The sequence below is a fragment of the Dendropsophus ebraccatus genome, chromosome 5 (genome assembly GCF_027789765.1).
Source record: "Dendropsophus ebraccatus isolate aDenEbr1 chromosome 5, aDenEbr1.pat, whole genome shotgun sequence".
NCBI lineage: Eukaryota > Metazoa > Chordata > Amphibia > Anura > Hylidae > Dendropsophus > Dendropsophus ebraccatus.
The window spans coordinates 55,995,968-56,014,208 of NC_091458.1; the positions used below are offsets into that span (position 1 = coordinate 55,995,968).

Here is an 18,241-nt window from a genome sequence, read left to right on the forward strand (position 1 = left end):
AGTGTAAAATAATAAATTATTAACTTACCTTACCATGTTCCCCGGAGTCCTTGAAGGTCCCCGGTGTCTTGGCCAGTAATTGGCCTGTAAGTGCAGAGAACGGAACAGAAGGCAGAGCTGCAGACACTGGGGATGGCCTCCAAGGACATCGAGGAATGTGGTAAGGTGAGTTAGCATTGCATGCCTGGCACCTGATAATTTTATGTCTGAACCTAAAGAAACGATCAGATGATGATTGTTTCATCGGCTGATCGTGTTTAGTGATGAGCGAACATGCTTGTATGTTCGTACGAACATGGCACTTATTGGTCAATGATCGGAATGGTTATAACGATCATTTTCGCACATATTCGAACTTGTGAATGTACACAACTGCGTAATTTACGCTTTACATCTCATAATCTGTACACATGTGTGTAACTCTAGACCAAAACTTACAAAATCTGTTTGCAACTGTGTACGAAACCGTGAGCACAAATGCATAGGCAAATATGTACACAACAGTGTAATTTACACTTTGCACCTGATAATCTGTACGCATGTGCGTAGACAGAAATGTACGCCTCTAACGTTTATTTTTTGTTCATGAATGTTCGGCGAGCATGAACATGAACCGATCATGATCATTTTTCATATTCAGGATCTGAACCGAACATTGGGATGTTCGGTCATCACTAATCATGTTTTATGGAGCGATAATCGGCCGATTATCGTTCTGTTTAATAGGGCCCTAAGTGTTGTAACCACTCTCAGCCATATTGCTCCTCACACTCCTTTGTTGAGGGACCAGGAAAGTGGTCACTGTAATTGTAGGCTACACAGCTTCTAACAGTGTCGGACTGGGGTTTCTGGGGCCCACCAGAGTAAATGATCCTGGAGGCCCACCAATAAAGAACCAACGAGAAAATAACATGTCAGTCAGTGTTAGTGTAGGTTCTAAAGCAGGGGGCCCACCGGAGGGGGGGGCCCACTGGTGGGCCAGTCCGGTACTGGCTACTAAGGTAACGTATCTGTTCCTATCCTGGGGGCGGCAGGATGCATGAGGTGCCATGCAACAAAGGATCATGGTTTTAAAAAGTGAAATTTTAGTAATTGCTCTCACACACCGTCAAAAGAATGGCTTTTTTTATATAGCAGAACATTATTTTAATGGTAGTTAAAAAAAAAAAAAAAAAAACGTACGTAACTCCAACCTTAATGTTTTGTAAGTTCTACATTAGCACTTAATGCCTACTAGAAAGTAGCAACCATTCTGTGCACCACATTCTTGTGGTTCTCACTTCTCATTAGTGAAAAGATATTTTGCTGTCGTGTGGATGTCTGTGACTGTGATGCTGAATATAGTGTCTTGCCTAAAAATCATCATACATTTTTTAAGTACCCATAATTTATATAAAAGTGAATGCTGATGGCAAAGGGGAGGCCGTACAACCAAATAGACCAGCCACCATCTTCTGTATAAAAGGCCTCCCTATTGAAGGTACAAAGGATTATTCATAAATGACTTGGCTCAGAATTACTAGAAAATTCCAATTCCACCTTACTGTAGGGGTATGTTCGCACTGTGTAAATGTGGTGGAATTCTTTGGCAGAACTGTCCGCGGAATAATCCCATCTGCCTCACTGTCAACCGCCATCTCTATGGAAGGGCTTGCATGCCACAGCTCTCCGCTCAAAGAATTGATGTTAATTCTTTGAGCGGAGAGTGGAGGTGCATGAGCCCTTCCATAGAGACGCTGGTTGACACTGAGGCAGGTGGGATTACGTCGCGGAATTCCGCCACATTTACTCAGTGTGAATTTACCCTTAGTCTTTCTAGAAATAATCTCTGTAATAGCTCCCTCTTAATGACGATCTATATCCCAAAAAAGTAGATGTTACTACCATTAAATAGATGGTGCCCTGATTTTCTGAAATATGTGGGTTTCATTCAGGAAATAGTCAGATGGGCTTGAACTTGATTTTAATAACGGAAGAAAATATTAGGTGATCATTATTTATGATACAGACGGGATGTGCAGTAGGAACACACACCCCTCAATACATTCACATCCCTGTATACTCCCACCTATCAGTCCCATTATTAAAATTAAGTCCACGCCCAATTGTCAAACTATAAACTCACATATCTCATTAACAGGAAATGTGTGTAGTCAGGGCACCCTAAGCTATTCAATGATAGTAAAAGTTTTTTGGGGTTGGCTTTATGTCCTCTTTAAACAACTTCCTCTTATATGAAAAGGGCCAACAGATTTGTTATGTCTGCTCCTATCTGATGATATCTCATATCCTAGCACTGACATAGTATAGTCATTGACTGTATATGACACTGCCCCATCTGTTTTTCTTCAGAAGAAATGATAAGGAGATAGATTTTCAGCAGTTGTTTAATGAATATTAATGTGAAGTGTTAAATGAAGTGTGAAGTGTTTATTTCTTTATAGTCATATGACCATTTCTCATTCAGATCCTCTAACTCCAAGCGTCCTTTAGACAGGCAGGAGCCTTAACATGGTTCAAGTATTATGTGCTCAAACAATGGGGCTTCTAACGTCACTTCACATCATTGTCAGCCACACATCCCCATGGGAGGATGTGCCGTCATTCATATGGCCCAATACGCAAATAATTATTTAGGATTAGAAAAAAACACAGCTACTTTCTTGCAAAAACAGCACCACCCCTGTCCTCAGGTTGTGTGAGGTCAGCTTTACTCATTTAATAGAACTAATAGAGCTGCAGAACCATACCCAGACTAAGCACAAGAATGGTGCTGTTTGTGAAGGAAAGTCTTGATTTGCACAGATAGCTGTGATTCTTCAGTGTCACAGATAATATCATCATGTGACTGTTACACTATTCCATATGACACCAAGATTACAATGTCATATCAACAGACTTGGTCACACTTTGGTAACTTCTCAGATAACCCCTTTCAATGAACTCAGGACATCCCATAATTCCCTGCAGTGCTATTCAAATGTATCCATTTATAAAAGTAGAGATTCTAATAATAGAGCTTTATAAGAGAATTGCTGTATATGCAGTTTCCTAATGCACAGCATTGAAACATCTTTTTTGCCATAAGCAAAGAGCAGATTATTCATACTACATGGTGTGAAAACATGATGAAAGGACGTCCCCCAATGTTCAAGGTGCCAGAGGCGAGCTTTAATTTTAGGGCTACCATAAAGCAATTGCATAAGTGCATCCTATTGTTAACAATTTGATTAGGCCTACAGGATAGATGATAAGATAGACACGTAAACTTGCCTATGCATATGACAGAGCCATAGGGACTCATAGGTTCTATATGTGGGAAATAATACAAAAGCTTTCCCGTAATTCAGCATTAAGTGAAGCATGTCACTCTTTATTTGGATATGTATAGACTCTATATATAATCCACATGAAATTGGAAGCATAGGGACATACAGTAAGGTCCCCTTCACACGTCCAGAAAAAAAGATTTCTTATCAGGAAATCCAGACAGATTTCCTGACCCATATAGGTACATTAGTGATGGAAAATAGGTCTTGATTTTTTTAGATTATGTCCTATTTTCAGTTGTAATTCCAGTACATACGCGCCCCATAGAAGTCTATGGGAGTGCTGCAATCCCAGATGCTTTCCTTATGCACTTCAGGAAAACATCCAGAATTCCGGAATGGTTGAGAGTGCCCCAGCTGACAGCGGTGATAATCGTCCCGGAACTCAGTGGTGCTGCCCGCCGCTGTACTCCCCAGCAGACCTCCCCCGAGACCTCAGCGCTGCAGCCTGGTCTGCTGTCCGACCTCCAGCTCCTTCCAGGACATCTGCAGCACTGAAGCCCGCACCCCAGCGCTGCGGCCTGGCCTGCTGCCCGACATCCCCCCGGACATCTGCAGCATCGAAGCCCGCACCTCCACCGATGGCCTCATCGGTGCGTGGCCTGCTGTCCGACACTAACCCCCCCCTTTCACCCGAACATCTGCAGCACTGAAGCCCACACCTCGACCAGACCTCAGTGGCACTAGCCGGCCCGCCAACTTCCTTCCCCCGTACCTCAGCAGCAACCCCAGCGTCCCAGGGCATCTGAACCATCACCACACTGTCACCCCTTGAGGGCGGAGGAGAAGAGCTGCCAGAGCAAGATCCAGGACAGGTGAGATTACCCCCTAGAACTACAACTCTCACCATGTCCTGCTAACACTTCATAGTGGAGGTTGTAGTTTTGCATCCTGTGGCCATCCAGGTTGCAGAACTACAACCCCATCATGTCCTATTGGCAGTTCATGATGGGAGTTGTAGTTCTGCAACAGATTAGAGGATGACACAGTATAGGATTGGGGAGGCAGTAGCACAGTAGAACTACATCTCTCATCATGGTGTTTGGTAATATGCAGAACTACATCTCCCAGCATGGTGTATAGGGTGAACTGTAGAACTACATCTCCCAGTATGGTGTGTGGTAATATGCAGGAATACATTACCTAATGGAAGTTGTACTTCTGCAGATAAGAGTATGACACAGGACATGAGGGGGGGCACGGTGACAAGGTACATGAGGGAAAGATGAGGACACAGTAGCAGAGTACATAAGGGGGAGACCCTGGCATGGTACACAAAGGAGAGGTGGTGACATGGTATACTAGGGGCCATGTGATGTATATGGAATGTATATCGGCCATATTGAAAACACTTTTTTCCCCCCTGATCAGGAAATCCTGAAAGTGTTTCTTGATGTTTTCCTGAAGGTGAAAACTGATTACTGTCAGGAACTCCTGATGATTTTCTCAAGCCTATTGATGCCTCCTGATCAAGATTTCTTGACAGTAAAATGTGTGACTGTGTAAAGGGCACTGAAGCGCAATTACATCTGTGGATGCATAACTACAGCTCCATGCAAAATTAATCCACAGTACAGAAGGAGCCATCCCTGACATGGTAACAAAATATACACAGGTTCCCTTGTACAATTGATTATAACAGAATAATATATCTGAATATAAAAAAGGTATCTGAAAGTATTGGCTTTCTATTACAATTTTTATGGATTTGATATGACTAAAAATCAGCAATTTTGTTCTTTGGCATTTTTTTTTACACTGTTTATCATGCACAATCAGGAATGTGATCATTTGATAGTTCAGGGGACTTCTAGTATAACTACATTAATCTCTCATTTAAACCTATGCAGTACATATGTACTGCATAGATCAATGAGATCGGTGCAGCCCAGAGCAATAGATCGCCGAGCCGGGATCAGCGTCATGGTTGGGTCCCATACCACTAGACCACCAGGTATTGGGGGAAAAGAGCAATTTAAATGCAGCTGTCAGGTTTGATGCGACCCCCCTCTGAACTCCCCTGTACATGTACATATACGCCCTTGGTCGTCAAGGGGTTAAGAACACAGAACTGGATATGTTGTAGTCTAATATGCCTGATACTTTTTATCTTATAACAATTTTTTATGTTTCTATGTTTCTTCTCATGTCAGGGGAAGTTACGTTACCCCCATACACATTAGATGGTCGTCAGGTCTCATAGAAAAAATTTATTTCATGAAAAAGCCAGGAAACTTGGCAGTGAAAAAAAAAATCTAAGTCTAAATCCAATCTAAAACACCAGAAAATAACATTACATGAAGGAGCCCCTATAGGAATGATCCCCTTTGCAGTTGAAGCTTTCCTTCCCTCAGCTGCAGAGGGTGGGAGATATTTATTCTCTATTTTATTAATTACCTAAAATGCATAAAGATGCAGCGGACCTTAAAGATAAAGGCAGTCATGTATGAAAACTAGTGCACAGGAAAATCTGTGGTTTAGCCTGTAGCAACCAGTTATATGTTAGCTTATAGATTCTAACCTTTACTTCCAGATAAAAGTTATATAGCCATGGGATATATCTCTGTTTTTCTATGCATTTATTTTACATATGGATTATATGACTATCTAGCACTACACATAGGACCAGTTGTGACAGATCAAAAATGTCACCCATATAAATGAGCACTCCTGAAAATGAATACACTGATTCCTGCCATGCTTGGACCTGAGCCATGCACCTCCCCCTTCTGTTCTGTACTAGTTAGAACACAAGACTGAGCCCTATTTTTACCGGACAATGGGGGGGGGGGAGGTAACTTTTTTCGAGGTGCCACATTTTTGTCTCCCTGGCAGTTACATATTATATCATTCTACACTACCACTTTTTGGCATATACAGTATTTTAAAATGAAACTATCTACATTCACAGTACAAATAAGCTCAGAACTGTTTTCACCTCCATCTCTGCACAAGGTAATAAATGAATACAGTTTGGCAGATTTGTTAACACATATAAAACATCAACTACACCATTGAGAAAGGGCGGTTAGGCGTGTAATGTGTCTCCCGATAATGAGAGTGAACTTTGAACATGGTGGAAAAAATTCATTGGATATCATACAATTGTGTTGTGGCCAGAAAGATAAGGGCAAATGAAGGTATCTGAAATGTAGTCATCTCTTTTGTTCATCGACTTAGCAACCATGCGTGTTAATGTGGAACTGACCATAGCTGCAAGTCAGATTCAGGCCAGAGGTAAGCGGCAATGCTGTATGCATCACAGCTTCCACTAACTACAATCTTAAGGTCAGGTGCTCTGTATGTGGCCCAGCCTCTCAGCTTGTTACTCTAGTCAAGTATTTCACAATGCTCCAATGCTCGATTCAAGTAACGAACCCCATTAGGTCAATGAGACTCAAGCATTTTTGTGTCAGGTGTACTTGAAAACTTCAGGAACTGGCACAGCAGGGAGACTCCCAACTCCCTGAATGATGCCACTTTTACAGTCTGACAATATTGTGCACCCACCCCAAGATAAAGTCCAAAAGGTATGAAAAACTCTTTCCTGTACATTTACTAGTAGAGAAACCAAAAAGGAAAAGAAAAACAAAAAATTCTCTGACACCCCTTAAAACCTGGCCCATATCTCACCTTAGTTCCAGTCATCCCTGACAAACATAGATGCCATAGATGAGAGGGAAATCAAATTACACTCACCATTGACACTCACCACCTGTCATTGCAATTGTGTGACAGGTTCAGACCCATCCTGTTTCAAGTATTGAAGTTTTAGATAGTAGTTAGTTAGGGGACACTGAGGGACACAGGGCACTGGAGGGGCACTGAGCATCCCTTTGCCATCATCCTCTCCAGCAGCCACAGCCCGCACAGCTCTGGGAGTCAGGTCGTGACATCACCATTTTATCCAGGAAGTGAAGCCTTGATGCAGTAGTAAGTGCAGGGAAAAAAAACACTTTATAAGCATTTCCCATAATAAGTGTATATTGGGAATTTGTATAATTTTTTGGGGGACAATACTTTATTAAAACAATTTGCTGGACTTCTTTAAAGCGTAACTATAGTTTAGATAGGCAAAAAATGAAATTTCTCAGATAAAAAGCCCATGTGTTACCCTTTAAAAAGAGCCATAAACTGTGTTGATAGCTTGTACACTCGCTGAGATATCACTAGTTGTTTGGCTCAGAAGAATAAATGAATTTTTATTCTGGCTGACTGAAAGTGGACGTGGTCTCCCCTCTCCTCCCCCTTCCACCTAATCTCCTCCCCTGCCCCGCCCTCTGCACTAGTTTATTTCTGAAGTGTGATAGAAACCCCATAAGGGTAGCTTCACACACACTGTATTGCAGCGGATCCGCAGCAGATTAGATCTAAATAACTGAACACAGCATCAAATCTGCACCATCAAATGCGGATCCGGTGTGTGTGAATGCACCCTAAGGGTACAAACACACACGACGTATCTGCAGCGAAACTCGCTGCGGATCCCGTCCCTGTTTAGTCAGTGGCAGACAAACACCCAGCAGGGCTGATCATCCATGCTGCGAGTTTGTCCCGTTAACCCCGCCGCAGCGCACTGATTGGCTGAGCGGGCTGTGAAGACACTGGGAACCACCGAAGCAAGCCGGAGCCGGGATCAGGTAATGTTTAGTCTCCGGCGGCCGGCGGGTTAACACTGCGTATACGTAGCGAGAAACTCGCTGCGAATACGTGGTGTGTGTTTGTACCCTAAAGCACATCATTTTGAAGCTTTACCCCTCAAAGAATTCAAAACAAGCCATGGGACCTTTATTAACCCTTTTAGGTGGTCAACTGAAATGAAAACAAGTGGAGGAGAACTGTATAAACTTTTCGGGGGAGATTTATCATACATGGTGTAAAGTGAAACTGGCCCAGTTGCCCCTAGCAACCAATCAGATTGGTGGATGATGACAGTGAGAGTGAATGATGACAGTGAGGGTGGATGATGACAGTGAGAGTGAATGATGACAGTGAGGGTGGATGATGAGAGAGAGTGAATGATGACAGTGAGAGTGGATGATGACAGTGAGGGTGGATGATGAGAGTGAGGGTGGATGATGAGAGTGAGGGTGGATGATGAGAGTGAGGGGGGATGATGAGAGTGAGGGTGGATGATGAGAGTGAGGGTGGATGATGACAGTGAGGGGGGATGACAGTGAGGGTGGATGATGACAGTCCGAGGGGATGAGAGTGAGGGTGGATGATGAGAGTGAGGGTGGATGATGACAGTGAGAGGGGATGACAGTGAGGGTGGATGATGACAGTCCGAGGGGATGAGAGTGAGGGTGGATGATGAGAGTGAGGGTGGATGATGACAGTGAGGGGGGATGACAGTGAGGGGGGATGACAGTGAGGGTGGATGATGACAGTCCGAGGGGATGAGAGTGAGGGTGGATGATGAGAAGGAGGAGTGAGCCAGGCTCACTGGGGCCCGGCAACAGCGGGGGCAGGGCAGAGAGTGCCATTGCTCAGACCCAGGTATATGGCAGCAGCCCCGCCGGCTCTGGCACACCCCTGCCCGCTGTGGCAGGGCTCCAGGACCTGTCACCGGGCATGGGAGCGGCACTGGCATAGTTGGCAATAGTCCCTAGTATGCCGCGATAAGCCCCGCCCCATCTTGGGAAGCCCCGCCCCATCGCGGGAAGCAGCGGCACTCACTGCGGGGCGGGGCTTACTGCGATGGGGGCGGGGCTTATCGCGTCATACTCGGGACTATTGCCAACTATACACTGGGTGTCATGAGAGGGAGGGGGGGAGCAGCAGCAACGGCGGCATTGCAGAGGGCCCAGAAACATGGCGGCCGGCGCCGGAGGGGTGCCAGGGGCACAGCTGGCTCAGGCACACCCCTGCAGGACACCGGTCGTCATGAATCAGCAGTGATGAGACTAAAGGGGGTCGGGCCACACTAGCAGGGCAGCCATGAAGACAGCAGCCACAGTGCCAGGGCTGCAGGGAAGGTATGAAGTGAGGGGGCGGGACTTGGGCGGGGACCTGTTTGAGAATCCGTACAAAGCTGCTGCTGTTGCAGAGGACGGATTCTCAGGAATGTGGGACAGTTTTGAACAAGTAGCTCAGAGCCAAACACAGCTCTGAGGGAACATTCATCTGCATGTATTTAAAAAACGGTTCACTTTTCATCATTACAATAAATTGCAAAAATTATTATCATGACCTAGGCTAACTAAAAATTCAAAAAAAATTTTTTTATAGTTGCGCTTTAATCCTTACCACTACTTTGTCGCACTATGACACTGCTTAGACTATATAACACTGGTATTATGTGAAGGTTTATTGTAAAATATAAAAATGCTCTAGATATGTCATATTTTCTTGTGTTTCTGTGGCATTTAATTATTATTTTTTCTTCACACTATAAACTTACTTTAGGTATGTAGTTTTTATAACATTTTTCCTATTGGTTTCTCTACAACCCTTAAAATCCCCAGTAAACCACATATATAAAAGAAAAATTAAATAACACCACTAAAAACACCATAAAGAAATGTGTTACATAAAAAAAAAATCTTCTGCTTCAAAATATGTTTTTTTTTTTCTTTTCCAGCATTTTGAAACACCAGAAAAGAACATTCTGTGAAGGAGCCCACAAGACGCTCCTTCATACGGCAAGCAAGTGAATACCAGGTGACGTCTGTTCAGGGATGTATGTATTCTAGTAATAAAGCCATTGTTAGAGCTGAGCTCCAGCACTCTGTGGATGGAATCTGGAATATGAGTTCCCAAGACTTTTATCTTAAGAACTTGGATCTTGAAACCAGAGTGCTCAGAAGGCCTGTTTGTTCTGCAATGGGAGGGAATGTTTATTTTTTCATACACTGGGCCACTTGGAGATACTACGCTTCGCATATTTTCTTTCTTGTAAAAAAATAAAGAACATGTCTGCCGCTTGGTATTTCATAGCCCATGCTGTGCCAATTTTTAATGATGTAGGAAGAACAAAGCACACCATGGACTAGCTTATAAAAGTTGGTATGAAGTGTTGCCTATAGAGAACGGCCATATTCAAGATTTAGTTCTAAATACATAAAATATTAAAACACAATCTTTGGTTCATCACTATGAGTAATATCCATTTTTCCTTTGACCTGTTTTCTGACTTCAGTAAAGCAACATATCACTATGTAAAGTTAGATAGCTCAAGAATCGGATTCTTTTTGTAGAGAAGTGCAAAATGTAAACCTGTTGGTTGTAGATGAATACAAGGGGAAAATATAAATCGGAAAAGATTAACTCACTCAAACCTACCTTTATTGGGCTTTTTCTGGACTTAAATATTAGGCTATGTCCACAAAACGTAAAAAATAAGGTCAAAACACGTCAAAGTCAACGGGAAATCGCCCAACAGTGCACACACAGTATGGAAAAACAGCCGTAAAATAACTAATATGCCCTTTATTTGCAGCCGTATTTTCACCCCAAAATGGCAGCTAAAATACAGCCTCAAATGTTTTGTGAACACACTCATAGGCTATGTTCCCACACAATATTTTTGCTCAGCATTTTTGTCAGTATTTTCCAACCAAAACCAGGAGTGGATTGAAAACACAGAAAGGCGATGTTCACACACTGTTGAAATGGAGTGAATGGCCGTCATTTAATGCCGAATAATGTCTATTTCCAAACAATGGCCATTGCTTTGAAATATTGCCCATTATTTGCCGCTAAATCGTGGTCATTCACTAAGTTTCAACAGTGTGTGAACATCGCCTTTCTGTGTTTTCAATCCACTCCTCGTTTCGGTTGGAAAATACTGACAAAAATACTAAGCAAAAACATTTTTTTTTAACCTTTTTAATTACTTCATTAGTCCAGTAGGGTCATCAAGGAGTTAAAGGGGTTGTCCAGGGTTTAAAAACATGTCTGCTTTCTTCCAGAAACAGCACCCCTTCTGTCCGCAGTCTAGGTGTGGTTTTGCAGTTCAGTAACATTAAAGTAAATAGAGCAGAATTGTAATATCGTTGGGCATGCCAGGAGTTGGACCCCCTCTAGTCCAATATTGACGGCTTATTCCAAGGATAGGACATCAATAATAAAGTTCCAGGAAAACCCCTTTAAAGCATAATGTATTTGGATCAAACCTAAAAATAGAATTTATGAGATCGATGTGCAGTAAATAATGTTGACATGTTTATCAGGGAGCACGGTTACCTATCTGCACCTATTAAAATAAATCAAAGTGACCATGAGATTTTTAGCTAGAAATCCATTGTAACCAGATTGTAAATGCTCTAAAAAGCTGTAGATTATAGCAACATTTGATCAACATGCATCCCTAAGAAATTTATGGAAATTACTACTGCAGCAATTGAATAGGGCATCTTTTCACTACTATCTGAGCAACACACTTGCACAGATTATTGTCTAAAGCCGTGGCAGCGAACCCATAGGACTCCAGCTATTGCAAAACCACAATTTCCATCATACTTGGGCAGCCTAAGCCATATATCTGGTTGTCTGGACATAATGAGAACTGTAGTTTATCAACAGCTGGAGAGTCAAAGGTTCTCACTTCCTGTATTCCATGTTGGTCTCTCTGCTGAAAGAGAAGGACTGAGCCTAACAACAAGCAGTGGACTGTAAATTGCAAGTGAAAATCCTAATGGACAAGACTTTAGGAATAACATTTGCTATCATTAGAAAGGAAGGTGCTGGATAAGACAGTGATCATTCCAACTTATGTGCCTCAACAGGCTAAGGTTCACCTATGCCAGTTAAGGGGAAGTCTATGAATAGTTTTGATAAAGTGGCTCACAGTAACCAGCAGGGGGCAAAGTGGTGCACTGAGGGGCGTTGGAGCACCCCCCAAACTGAATCATTAGCATATTACTATTTCTTCCATTTTCTTAACAGTGCAACAGATTGGGAGAATATAGGAATCATATTGATCAGGTTGACCCAGACACCCGGATAGAATTAGGTTAGTGGGCATGATAGTTGATGATAGATAGTGCTCAGTGAAAATCTGCTTTTTCCTATTTTCATGACCAATAAGTTTAAAGTTTCTTACATAAAATTCAGATGGACATGCATCTAGAGACCAAAAATAATGCAAGGCGTATATATATCAGGCTGTGCCAAATATGGGTCATCTAGGGCCGGCAGAGGGAGATAAAATTCTGTTATCTCTCCTGTAACAAGAACTGTGTGACTCCATACAAAGCGTATGAGTACATGCAAAAACATTTTAGGTGTGGTTCGTTGGAAGCAACTTGATAATGACAAAAATAGATTACTTTTTAGGTGCTGCTCGGCAAAATGAGTCATTCCTCTTAGCAAAGACTATTTCTACAAAAAGAGATGTTATACTGCATAAATCTGAAAACTCCCTTCCTATATTACATCCCCTTGTTATGGATGCAAGTTTTCTTGGCACATCAGATGCAGTCGCTTCATATACTTAATGCTAATGTTTCAATAATTCTACAGTAATGCATTTAATATGACAATGCTAAATGTATAAATCATTACACTAACAAGATGGCCAGGCTCAAAGTGTAATCTTATCTGGACAGGCAGAATATGGGGTGTATGCCAGGGTAATGCAGTGTTTGCTGTGATTACGAATGGTACGTTTATCTCTATCTAATACTTCACACAGGGGTGTAACTGCATATACATGTCATCCAATTACTGACAACACCCTTGGGAAATGACAGCACATTCTATACACTGTGTACCATTATAAGTATGTAATAACATACACGTAAATACAGTAATCCCTAACAGAGTAAAACGAGACGAGCACCCACTAAAATACTCCCTAGAGTTCCAATCAGGGCTGAAATGATCTTCTTATGCTAAAGGTCCTTGAGCCTCAGCAGGGCCACTTAGCTAGTCAGCATTTTAGAGAGTGCTCAGGTTTTGGCAATTGTCCAACAGCATCATCAGTAGGAGACTGCAGGCTCATGCACACAACCCCCTTGGCTATATGCACCTTATTATAAAGGTATTCCACACTAGAAGCAATAGTTTATTTAAGGATTATATTGTAATAAAACAGCATCTAAAAGGACATGCCGAAATTTGTGTCTGTTTGATTCCATATTGAGTCACACAGAAAATAACCCTGTATGAAATCCGGGGCATCTAGGGGTAAAGTATGGCCATGTAGACTTCAATAGACTTTGTAACAAGGTTAATGTATAAATGTATAAGGTTAATGTATAAATGTATAAAGGTTAAACAAGGCCTTATACATTAGGCTCAACAGTGAGAGAAATGTCAACGTTTAAAGGGAACCAATCAGGACAATTGTGCTGATATGGTTCCCTGCAGCACAGTATAGAGCTACTGTACAGCTCGCTAAGCATACCATCTGCGGCTGCAGCAGTAGCTTTGTAAAGGTGAAAAAGAGGAAGTTTTATTATGCCGCGTGAGGCAACTAGTCATCTGGCAGGGGAGTCACCTGTGACTAGTCACGGCTCTCTGTCTGTCAGTGCACAGTCCGGGTATGATTGATTGGCAAAGAGGCCACTAACAGGTCTCTCTGCCTGCCAATCATCCCCGCACAGCGTGCTGACTGGTATGCTCCACAAGCTGCACAATAGCTCTATACTGTGCTGCAGGGAATCATATCAACTGATTGGTTTCCTTTAAGTCCTCCCAGGGCCCCCATACACAGGAAACCAGCATAAGCCAAACTCACCGACCATCTAATTTGTATGATCACTTACCAGCACTTCTCTGATGAATGATGTTGACAGAGAGAAGGATTAAGCGTGTTGAATTTTAACGGCCTGATCTTTTGTTAAAAAAAAAATAAGTTGCCACCAGGAGTCTGGCTTACCCTTCCCTACATTCTGAATATATAGCCGATTGTCCATGTGTATTGAGGGATTGATAGAGATAGTTGAACAAACATTTTTAAAAAAAGTCCATTTTGGGAACCCATCATCACTTTTATGCGGACCAAACTATAAGTCATCAGGACGTTTCCCTTTGGCTTCACCCCATTCCACCAGCCTTGATTGATAGATAGAGATATCTTTCATTCAAAACCAGCAGAGTGATGCCACCAGGGACAGTCACCAGGGACCACCCTGATAATTCGGGGTTCAGGCAGCATGAAAGTCATGACAGGTTCCCTTTAGATACCTTATCCTTATATTAGGTGTACAGTAAGTCAAATAATAGCAATGATCATCATCTGGAAGTGGTCATATTAACACAAGCTATTGGCTATAGGGTAATCATAAGAAACAATTTTTAATAGTTTTTTTTTTTTCCTCCCATTGTAGTACAACATCTCTGCATGTGATTAATGATATGGTTGTCTGCAGTTAACGTTGTTCTATGTAAACCCAGCATGACGTACAGAAGGGTAATTCTTGTTTGTCTTCCAATACTCAGTCATCGTAATTGTGACGTTAAAGGGTCACTGATGATACACAGCTCTTAAACATACATTATGCAGGCTATTTTCATTAAATTATTGGAAAAGAGGATTATCATATTAATTACCATTTAATAAACCATACAATAATGAATATGGGATGGATTAAATACAGGATTTTACAGGTGTCAGTCAATTATTCCTAATGGGCTTCATTAATTACGGGACATAAAAATGTTGCTTTACCAATTTACTTAGCCATTAAGTGTTCTAAGGTCGGAATTGCTAAATGATAACAATTCACAGTGTAGAATACATATTTTTATGGTGTGTGGTGACAAGCAAGACAATATATCATAGATTTAATTGCATAATGCAATTTGCTTTAGAGCAAGGGTTAAATCTGCAGCATTTCTTCATAGGAGGCTGTGGTTTTGCTGTTCCTGCATGAGTCAAGGTGACCCTGCTACTGCAGTATTATTAATCCCTTCACTGCTGAGGGAGCTACAAAGCAAGACGACCCTACAACCAAGCAATGAGGCAAAAAGGGATTTGCAAGAAAGGAGTCAGACAAGGTCCATTTGGTTGACATTGCATAAACCTTGCTAAGTTTCTATTATTTATTGCCCTGCCTATCCTTATGCTGTGCAAATGATTTGGATTGTATTGTTGCTGAAGTCACTTTTTATTTTGGAATTTGTGTAACTTTTCTTTGGTTCCAGATTATGGTGGAATCTACCTTGAAGTTGTAGCCAAGTAGAGGCATGTAGCATCAAATGCACTAATTCATAGGCAACGTTCACAAAACGTAAGTTTTCTATTAATCACAGCCGTTGTTGCCGATTTGCAACAACGGGCGTGATTAATAGAAAATTTATGTTGCGCTGCAGTCACAGGGAATCCCGGCCGGAGACCATTTGCGAATAATTTTACGCCGATCTGGCCCATCTCAGCCTTTTAATAAATTTCCCCTATAGTATACTTTCCGACAGGGATGCCTAGTGGCCGCAACGAAAACTGGCATGTCAGTTTTGTGCGGCCGTTATTCATTGAATAGCGGCTGCACAGAACTGACAGTTCACACAATGGAGAGTGCAGCTGCGCAGTACCGTCCGGGATAACTTCATTGACACCGGCCAGTCTGTGACCCGGCCGGGTCACAGAAAGACCAGTGTAATTCTAAGTGTGAACTTGGCCATATGCTGTAACCTATAGTTTTGCCACCACATTGTAAATTTGCAAATTTGTGCAAAATATGCTTAAAAAGACAAATTTTTCTTAATCTATAAGTCCTCTGCCACACAATTGAATTTTTGACATTCAATTTTTAACCAATGGTTTGCATATCTTATGGCAGGAATGGGAGGAATGGGGAACCTTTGACACTCCATCCCTACTACAATTCCCATCATGCTTAAGCTTTGGCTTTCAAGGCATAATGGGAATTGTAGTTTTGCAAGAGCTGGAGGGTCAAAGGTTCCCTATTCCTGTCTTATGGCCAAAATGCCAGAAAATAACAAAATACACAGAGCATGGTGTGATTTGGAACTAGATAAGCATTGTTTTTGTTGTGTTTTATACTTTCTTTCTGGTTTACATCAAACATTTAGATGTGGGCTTTTGGCAAAAACTATGGGAAAAAGTTCCAAGAAAAGCACCTTAAAAATGCTGAAGCCAGCCTAATATAAGCAGCAGTATAGTTTACAGTCAGCCGCCCTCCTTCATAATAGGGATTAACAAGTATACTAGAAAATGTGAAACATGTTAAGACTAGCGCAACATGTAAAACAAAGCTGCCCAGTAAATCAAAGTAAAAGTAAAATCCTGCCAAGACTTCATTGTTATACTTTTGACCATGCAGCAATCACATGCAGAAATACTATACTGTCTGGCATCATCTGGATTTTAGATTAAAGGGGAACTCTGAGAAAATTGAAGTTATACATTATTTACTAAAGTGCCTGGATGCTTTATAGCAACATAAGCTGCCACTTGTGGATAACATAACAAGCAATCTTCAGGAGCTTTGAATGTTCTACCCACAGTCACACTACATGCTTATATATATATAGTTTTTATTGACACTACCATCACTACCATGATTTTCTTTCCTTTACTGATTGGAGACAAACACTGAAACATGTTCTTTTCCCCAATCTGTTTATATCTTTTGACTGTAACTAGAGATCAGCGAACCGGGTTCGAAATCGAGTCGATCCGAACCCAAACAATCTGCATTTGATTAGCTAGGGCTGCTAAAGTTGGATAAAGCTCTAAGGTTGTCTGGAAAACATGGATACAGCCAACGACTATATCCATGTTTTCCACATAGCCTTAGGGCTTTATCCAACTTCAGCAGCCACTGCTAATCAAATGCCGAAAGTTCGAGTTCGGATGGACTCTAGCATGCTCAAGGTTCGCTCATCTCTAACTGTAAAAAATTTTTCCCCATTATTATGGGTACAGCCATATTGCCTGAGCTTTTGCTCTGCTCTTCTCTGCACAGCATTAAGAGGTTTACTTTACAGCAGCAAGTACATATAGGATATAGAGAACAATAGAATGGAGGACACTCATTGACTTCTATAATAAAGTTTCCTGCACATGCTATGTAACCTGTGCAGAAGTCATTTTGTAGGGAGGAGGAGAAGGGGGTGGGGAGCTGTGACAACACCTATTGTGAATAACCCATTATAAATGGAAACTAGAGTCACTTTTCATTGTCATTATCCTGTCATTGATGATAAGGAGGAGACTGCTGTCTGTGATGATAAGCAGAGTACTAACTGCTTTCTCTCCAGATATGTGACTGGGATGGACTCAAAGGGGCATGTTTATGAAACTTCTGCCTAAGGTGTACGCCAGGGAGAAAGTGCAGATTCACCCCTTCTCCCTGGCGTACGCCTGCTGTGTGCCCCGCTCGCCCAATGGGCGGGCTGGGGGAGCTTGGGGGTGTGTGACAAGGCAGGGAGGAGGCGTGGCCTCCCACTGCGCCTCATTTACCATGATTTATGCCTGCTCGCAGGCATAAATCATGATCCAAATCTACACCTGCTGGAGGCAGGTGTAGAATTAGTACGCCGGTTAGTGAATCCTGCCGGGTAAAAGGGAGCGAGGCCTAATGTAAGACCAGCGTAAATCCCTTCATAAAACCCCCCAAAAAAGTCTGTAGAACTGGATCACGGTGAGTGGGGAAAGGAGCACTCACCCATGTACTTCCTTGCCCACTCATTTTAGCGATCGATCGGGTCCCACTCTGACCCTTACCACTATAAAATTTTGACTACATGTGAAGATTTTTTTTTAGTTGACAGGTGCACCTTAAAGTAAATCACTAGTGTTAACTTTTGAACACTTTGTATGGTGATTGCTATATTGTACTAGCTAAATATTATAACATGTACACTTGCAGATTTTCATACTATGGAACACGGTATAACAGGGGAGATTTCTAATTAAAGGAAAAGCACAGCATGCATGGCCATCCTAAGTATTATCTCTATATATGCTGGAATCATTTTTCCCTTTTTTTGTGCCTTGA

At 42.0% G+C, this 18,241-nt stretch overlaps 1 long non-coding RNA gene across 1 annotated transcript; it reads left to right on the top strand.

Annotated features, from left to right (window-relative positions):
- Positions 1–6,502: 6,502 nt before the first annotated feature.
- LOC138793585 (uncharacterized) lies at positions 6,503–10,424 on the top strand. Its single transcript, XR_011363306.1, has 2 exons — positions 6,503–6,566; positions 9,913–10,424. It is a non-coding gene; the product is annotated as an uncharacterized lncRNA (long non-coding RNA).
- Positions 10,425–18,241: the final 7,817 nt, after the last annotated feature.